The 7,500-nt window shown below is 51.5% G+C and overlaps 6 non-coding genes across 6 annotated transcripts; all 6 read right to left on the minus strand.

The window, feature by feature from the left end:
- Window positions 1-902: 902 nt before the first annotated feature.
- TRNAS-CGA (transfer RNA serine (anticodon CGA)) lies at window positions 903-984 on the minus strand. Its single transcript has one exon. It is a non-coding gene; the product is annotated as a tRNA-Ser (tRNA).
- A 1,567-nt stretch (window positions 985-2,551) lies between these two features.
- On the minus strand, window positions 2,552-2,633 carry TRNAS-CGA (transfer RNA serine (anticodon CGA)). Its single transcript has one exon. It is a non-coding gene; the product is annotated as a tRNA-Ser (tRNA).
- Window positions 2,634-2,996: 363 nt separating this feature from the next.
- Window positions 2,997-3,078, minus strand: TRNAS-AGA (transfer RNA serine (anticodon AGA)). Its single transcript has one exon. It is a non-coding gene; the product is annotated as a tRNA-Ser (tRNA).
- A 1,122-nt stretch (window positions 3,079-4,200) lies between these two features.
- Window positions 4,201-4,282, minus strand: TRNAS-CGA (transfer RNA serine (anticodon CGA)). The gene has a single exon. It is a non-coding gene; the product is annotated as a tRNA-Ser (tRNA).
- Window positions 4,283-5,859: 1,577 nt separating this feature from the next.
- Window positions 5,860-5,941, minus strand: TRNAS-UGA (transfer RNA serine (anticodon UGA)). Its single transcript has one exon. It is a non-coding gene; the product is annotated as a tRNA-Ser (tRNA).
- A 363-nt stretch (window positions 5,942-6,304) lies between these two features.
- Window positions 6,305-6,385, minus strand: TRNAS-AGA (transfer RNA serine (anticodon AGA)). Its single transcript has one exon. It is a non-coding gene; the product is annotated as a tRNA-Ser (tRNA).
- Window positions 6,386-7,500: the final 1,115 nt, after the last annotated feature.

The raw sequence follows: 7,500 nt of genomic DNA on the forward strand, positions 1-7,500 counted from the left end.
GCTAATAAACCTAGCAAGCGGCCAGGCAGCAGAGCCTCACCTTCACTAGGTTGCACTGGCTTCTGCCAGCTCCAAATTGAAACTGTTAACAGTGTCCTGTTTGGAAGCATGCCTGGGCAGGGGCTGTCTCTATGCAAATCGAGTTGCAGAGGCCTCCTGGGAGCCAATTTCGGCAGGCCATTTTGACAGGCTCCAGAGGAATAAATGGCCGCACGAGTGGTCCGGTAGTTAGTCTAAGCCATATGGCAAAGATTTGGGTGGTGGGCCTTCTGGGCATGTGGCCCTAAGCCTCAGAGGACCGCAGAATGGGTCCCTTCTGCCCAAATAGAGAGGTCTTGGCCGATCGGGGCCGAGAGGACAGGGGCCTCACCACCCTCTGACGGTCCTCCTGGGCGCCCTTCCTCTGCTCTCTGCTGTTGTGGCAGAAAGCTGTGCCTTCAGTCCCCTAGCTTGCACAGGGCAGCAAAAGACTGTACTTTCACTGTGTCGCAGGTAGGGGGCCTCTCCTGAATGCATCTGCCAAGGAAGGTCTAGAAGTGACACGAGAACCCTTGTGCTGACACACAAAAAAGGCTCGGCAGATAGCTTGCGTGCCAGTTGCTCCATCCTCTGTATCCACATGGACCCCTCCCAATATCTGCTGTAAAGATGCAGGCAAGGAAAAGCGCAGGATGGGCTTCTTACAGACGGAGGCGATGCCAGGCGTCGATGGCTCTAGCGGCAACTAGTGTCAGGGTGGAAATATAATCGTGGCCCCCACCCCTAACAGTCAGAGAGTCCTGGATGGGAGTCTTCCCAATGTCTGCTTTATCGTCCATCCTATAATCAACATGCATGTTTACATCTTGTTTTGGGGACATTTCTGAGCAAATTGCAAAATTGCAGCTCAGTTCAAACCGAGGCGTAGTCAGCAGGGTTCGAACCTGCGCGGGGAGACCCCAATGGATTTCGAGTCCATCGCCTTAACCACTCGGCCACGACTACCCATGAGAGTGAAACTCTCACTCGAAAGATCGTGCTGTGCTTACACAGAAGAGTCCTTAGTCTCTACCGCCTTGCCTCTAGATCTTGTCCTGTACTTTCCACCCTTCTCTCTCATCATGCACCGTTCTTTCTCCTCACAAGTTTCTTTTAAATGTACATATATGTTTGAAATTGCAAAACGAAACCCGTCAAAACGTACCAGTTTCTCTGCGTTGGCCTAAAGGATGAAGCCGCTTTTACTCCTAGGATCTTGCTTGAATAGCTCAAGTGCGCGGCAGCCTCCTTTAGTAATTGTATTATACTGCTATTTTAAGATTGTTTTCCACACCAGAAAAGAGTAAACAATAAAAGCGGGCGCTGCACCGTAGTCGGCAGGATTTGAACCTGCGCGGGGAAACCCCAATGGATTTCTAGTCCATCGCCTTAATCACTCGGCCACGACTACTCCTGAGCAAACCTGTTTCTACTATAAACTTAACACTTTAGCCACACACAATGTCTCCTCCGCCCCTTACTTTATGCCGCTCTGCACCGTTCCCTTTTGGCCCTCCCATGACCCTTGAAAATGCATTCAAAAGTCAGAATCTCTATGGTCTGGCCCAAGTTCCCTAAATGCCATTTCCCCTCCCTGCCAAGCTCAGACTAAGTGCCAGGGACAGATCTGTGCTAATAAACCTAGCAAGCGGCCAGGCAGCAGAGCCTCACCTTCACTAGGTTGCACTGGCTTCTGCCAGCTCCAAATTGAAACTGTTAACAGTGTCCTGTTTGGAAGCATGCCTGGGCAGGGGCTGTCTCTATGCAAATCGAGTTGCAGAGGCCTCCTGGGAGCCAATTTCGGCAGGCCATTTTGACAGGCTCCAGAGGAATAAATGGCCGCACGAGTGGTCCGGTAGTTAGTCTAAGCCATATGGCAAAGATTTGGGTGGTGGGCCTTCTGGGCATGTGGCCCTAAGCCTCAGAGGACCGCAGAATGGGTCCCTTCTGCCCAAATAGAGAGGTCTTGGCCGATCGGGGCCGAGAGGACAGGGGCCTAACCACCCTCTGACGGTCCTCCTGGGCGCCCTTCCTCTGCTCTCTGCTGTTGTGGCAGAAAGCTGTGCCTTCAGTCCCCTGGCTTGCACAGGGCAGCAAAAGACTGTACTTTCACTGGGTCGCAGGTAGGGGGCCTCTCCTGAATGCATCTGCCAAGGAAGGTCTAGAAGTGACACGAGAACCCTTGTGCTGACACACAAAAAAGGCTCGGCAGATAGCTTGCGTGCCAGTTGCTCCATCCTCTGTATCCACATGGACCCCTCCCAATATCTGCTGTAAAGATGCAGGCAAGGAAAAGCGCAGGATGGGCTTCTTACAGACGGAGGCGATGCCAGGCGTCGATGGCTCTAGCGGCAACTAGTGTCAGGGTGGAAATATAATCGTGGCCCCCACCCCTAACAGTCAGAGAGTCCTGGATGGGAGTCTTCCCAATGTCTGCTTTATCGTCCATCCTATAATCAACATGCATGTTTACATCTTGTTTTGGGGACATTTCCGAGCAAATTGCAAAATTGCAGCTCAGTTCAAACCGAGGCATAGTCGGCAGGGTTCGAACCTGCGCGGGGAGACCCCAATGGATTTCGAGTCCATCGCCTTAACCACTCGGCCACGACTACCCATGAGAGTGAAACTCTCACTCGAAAGATCGTGCTGTGCTTACACAGAAGAGTCCTTAGTCTCTACCGCCTTGCCTCTAGATCTTGTCCTGTACTTTCCACCCTTCTCTCTCATCATGCACCGTTCTTTCTCCTCACAAGTTTCTTTTAAATGTACATATATGTTTGAAATTGCAAAACGAAACCCGTCAAAACGTACCAGTTTCTCTGCGTTGGCCTAAAGGATGAAGCCGCTTTTACTCCTAGGATCTTGCTTGAATAGCTCAAGTGCGCCGCAGCCTCCTTTAGTAATTGTATTATACTGCTATTTTAAGATTGTTTTCCACACCAGAAAAGAGTAAACAATAAAAGCGGGCTCTGCACCGTAGTCGGCAGGATTTGAACCTGCGCGGGGAAACCCCAATGGATTTCTAGTCCATCGCCTTAACCACTCGGCCACGACTACTCCTGAGCAAACCTGTTTCTACTATAAACTTAACACTTTAGCCACACACAATGTCTCCTCCGCCCCTTACTTTATGCCGCTCTGCACCGTTCCCTTTTGGCCCTCCCATGACCCTTGAAAATGCATTCAAAAGTCAGAATCTCTATGGTCTGGCCCAAGTTCCCTAAATGCCATTTCCCCTCCCTGCCAAGCTCAGACTAAGTGCCAGGGACAGATCTGTGCTAATAAACCTAGCAAGCGGCCAGGCAGCAGAGCCTCACCTTCACTAGGTTGCACTGGCTTCTGCCAGCTCCAAATTGAAACTGTTAACAGTGTCCTGTTTGGAAGCATGCCTGGGCAGGGGCTGTCTCTATGCAAATCGAGTTGCAGAGGCCTCCTGGGAGCCAATTTCGGCAGGCCATTTTGACAGGCTCCAGAGGAATAAATGGCCGCACGAGTGGTCCGGTAGTTAGTCTAAGCCATATGGCAAAGATTTGGGTGGTGGGCCTTCTGGGCATGTGGCCCTAAGCCTCAGAGGACCGCAGAATGGGTCCCTTCTGCCCAAATAGAGAGGTCTTGGCCGATCGGGGCCGAGAGGACAGGGGCCTCACCACCCTCTGACGGTCCTCCTGGGCGCCCTTCCTCTGCTCTCTGCTGTTGTGGCAGAAAGCTGTGCCTTCAGTCCCCTAGCTTGCACAGGGCAGCAAAAGACTGTACTTTCACTGTGTCGCAGGTAGGGGGCCTCTCCTGAATGCATCTGCCAAGGAAGGTCTAGAAGTGACACGAGAACCCTTGTGCTGACACACAAAAAAGGCTCGGCAGATAGCTTGCGTGCCAGTTGCTCCATCCTCTGTATCCACATGGACCCCTCCCAATATCTGCTGTAAAGATGCAGGCAAGGAAAAGCGCAGGATGGGCTTCTTACAGACGGAGGCGATGCCAGGCGTCGATGGCTCTAGCGGCAACTAGTGTCAGGGTGGAAATATAATCGTGGCCCCCACCCCTAACAGTCAGAGAGTCCTGGATGGGAGTCTTCCCAATGTCTGCTTTATCGTCCATCCTATAATCAACATGCATGTTTACATCTTGTTTTGGGGACATTTCTGAGCAAATTGCAAAATTGCAGCTCAGTTCAAACCGAGGCGTAGTCAGCAGGGTTCGAACCTGCGCGGGGAGACCCCAATGGATTTCGAGTCCATCGCCTTAACCACTCGGCCACGACTACCCATGAGAGTGAAACTCTCACTCGAAAGATCGTGCTGTGCTTACACAGAAGAGTCCTTAGTCTCTACCGCCTTGCCTCTAGATCTTGTCCTGTACTTTCCACCCTTCTCTCTCATCATGCACCGTTCTTTCTCCTCACAAGTTTCTTTTAAATGTACATATATGTTTGAAATTGCAAAACGAAACCCGTCAAAACGTACCAGTTTCTCTGCGTTGGCCTAAAGGATGAAGCCGCTTTTACTCCTAGGATCTTGCTTGAATAGCTCAAGTGCGCGGCAGCCTCCTTTAGTAATTGTATTATACTGCTATTTTAAGATTGTTTTCCACACCAGAAAAGAGTAAACAATAAAAGCGGGCGCTGCACCGTAGTCGGCAGGATTTGAACCTGCGCGGGGAAACCCCAATGGATTTCTAGTCCATCGCCTTAATCACTCGGCCACGACTACTCCTGAGCAAACCTGTTTCTACTATAAACTTAACACTTTAGCCACACACAATGTCTCCTCCGCCCCTTACTTTATGCCGCTCTGCACCGTTCCCTTTTGGCCCTCCCATGACCCTTGAAAATGCATTCAAAAGTCAGAATCTCTATGGTCTGGCCCAAGTTCCCTAAATGCCATTTCCCCTCCCTGCCAAGCTCAGACTAAGTGCCAGGGACAGATCTGTGCTAATAAACCTAGCAAGCGGCCAGGCAGCAGAGCCTCACCTTCACTAGGTTGCACTGGCTTCTGCCAGCTCCAAATTGAAACTGTTAACAGTGTCCTGTTTGGAAGCATGCCTGGGCAGGGGCTGTCTCTATGCAAATCGAGTTGCAGAGGCCTCCTGGGAGCCAATTTCGGCAGGCCATTTTGACAGGCTCCAGAGGAATAAATGGCCGCACGAGTGGTCCGGTAGTTAGTCTAAGCCATATGGCAAAGATTTGGGTGGTGGGCCTTCTGGGCATGTGGCCCTAAGCCTCAGAGGACCGCAGAATGGGTCCCTTCTGCCCAAATAGAGAGGTCTTGGCCGATCGGGGCCGATCGGGGCTGAGAGGACAGGGGTCTCACCACCCTCTGACGGTCCTCCTGGGCGCCCTTCCTCTGCTCTCTGCTGTTGTGGCAGAAAGCTGTGCCTTCAGTCCCCTAGCTTGCACAGGGCAGCAAAAGACTGTACTTTCACTGTGTCGCAGGTAGGGGGCCTCTCCTGAATGCATCTGCCAAGGAAGGTCTAGAAGTGACACGAGAACCCTTGTGCTGACACACAAAAAAGGCTCGGCAGATAGCTTGCGTGCCAGTTGCTCCATCCTCTGTATCCACATGGACCCCTGCCAATATCTGCTGTAAAGATGCAGGCAAGGAAAAGCGCAGGATGGGCTTCTTACAGACGGAGGCGATGCCAGGCGTCGATGGCTCTAGCGGCAACTAGTGTCAGGGTGGAAATATAATCGTGGCCCCCACCCCTAACAGTCAGAGAGTCCTGGATGGGAGTCTTCCCAATGTCTGCTTTATCGTCCATCCTATAATCAACATGCATGTTTACATCTTGTTTTGGGGACATTTCCGAGCAAATTGCAAAATTGCAGCTCAGTTCAAACCGAGACGTAGTCGGCAGGGTTCGAACCTGCGCGGGGAAACCCCAATGGATTTCAAGTCCATCGCCTTAACCACTCGGCCACGACTACCCATGAGAGTGAAACTCTCACTCGAAAGATTGTGCTGTGCTTACACAGAAGAGTCCTTAGTCTCTACCGCCTTGCCTCTAGATCTTGTCCTGTACTTTCCACCCTTCTCTCTCATCATGCACCGTTCTTTCTCCTCACAAGTTTCTTTTAAATGTACATATATGTTTGAAATTGCAAAACGAAACCCGTCAAAACGTACCAGTTTCTCTGCGTTGGCCTAAAGGATGAAGCCGCTTTTACTCCTAGGATCTTGCTTGAATAGCTCAAGTGCGCCGCAGCCTCCTTTAGTAATTGTATTATACTGCTATTTTAAGATTGTTTTCCACACCAGAAAAGAGTAAACAATAAAAGCGGGGGCTGCACCGTAGTCGGCAGGATTTGAACCTGCGCGGGAAACCCCAATGGATTTCTAGTCCATCGCCTTAACCACTCGGCCACGACTACTCCTGAGCAAACCTGTTTCTACTATAAACTTAACACTTTAGCCACACACAATGTCTCCTCCGCCCCTTACTTTATGCCGCTCTACACCGTTCCCTTTTGGCCCTCCCATGACCCTTGAAAATGCATTCAAAAGTCAGAATCTCTATGGTCTGGCCCAAGTTCCCTAAATGCCATATCCCCTCCCTGCCAAGCTCGGACTAAGTGCCAGGGACAGATCTGTGCTAATAAACCTAGCAAGCGGCCAGGCAGCAGAGCCTCACCTTCACTAGGTTGCACTGGCTTCTGCCAGCTCCAAATTGAAACTGTTAACAGTGTCCTGTTTGGAAGCATGCCTGGGCAGGGGCTGTCTCTATGCAAATCGAGTTGCAGAGGCCTCCTGGGAGCCAATTTCGGCAGGCCATTTTGACAGGCTCCAGAGGAATAAATGGCCGCACGAGTGGTCCGGTAGTTAGTCTAAGCCATATGGCAAAGATTTGGGTGGTGGGCCTTCTGGGCATGTGGCCCTAAGCCTCAGAGGACCGCAGAATGGGTCCCTTCTGCCCAAATAGAGAGGTCTTGGCCGATCGGGGCCGAGAGGACAGGGGCCTCACCACCCTCTGACGGTCCTCCTGGGCGCCCTTCCTCTGCTCTCTGCTGTTGTGGCAGAAAGCTGTGCCTTCAGTCCCCTGGCTTGCACAGGGCAGCAAAAGACTGTACTTTCACTGGGTCGCAGGTAGGGGGCCTCTCCTGAATGCATCTGCCAAGGAAGGTCTAGAAGTGACACGAGAACCCTTGTGCTGACACACAAAAAAGGCTCGGCAGATAGCTTGCGTGCCAGTTGCTCCATCCTCTGTATCCACATGGACCCCTCCCAATATCTGCTGTAAAGATGCAGGCAAGGAAAAGCGCAGGATGGGCTTCTTACAGACGGAGGCGATGCCAGGCGTCGATGGCTCTAGCGGCAACTAGTGTCAGGGTGGAAATATAATCGTGGCCCCCACCCCTAACAGTCAGAGAGTCCTGGATGGGAGTCTTCCCAATGTCTGCTTTATCGTCCATCCTATAATCAACATGCATGTTTACATCTTGTTTTGGGGACATTTCCGAGCAAATTGCAAAATTGCAGCTCAGTTCAA

Source organism: Ambystoma mexicanum, chromosome 3q (assembly GCF_040938575.1).
Source record: "Ambystoma mexicanum isolate Mex_15411 chromosome 3q, UKY_AmexF1_1, whole genome shotgun sequence".
Classification (NCBI taxonomy): Eukaryota; Metazoa; Chordata; class Amphibia; order Caudata; family Ambystomatidae; genus Ambystoma; species Ambystoma mexicanum.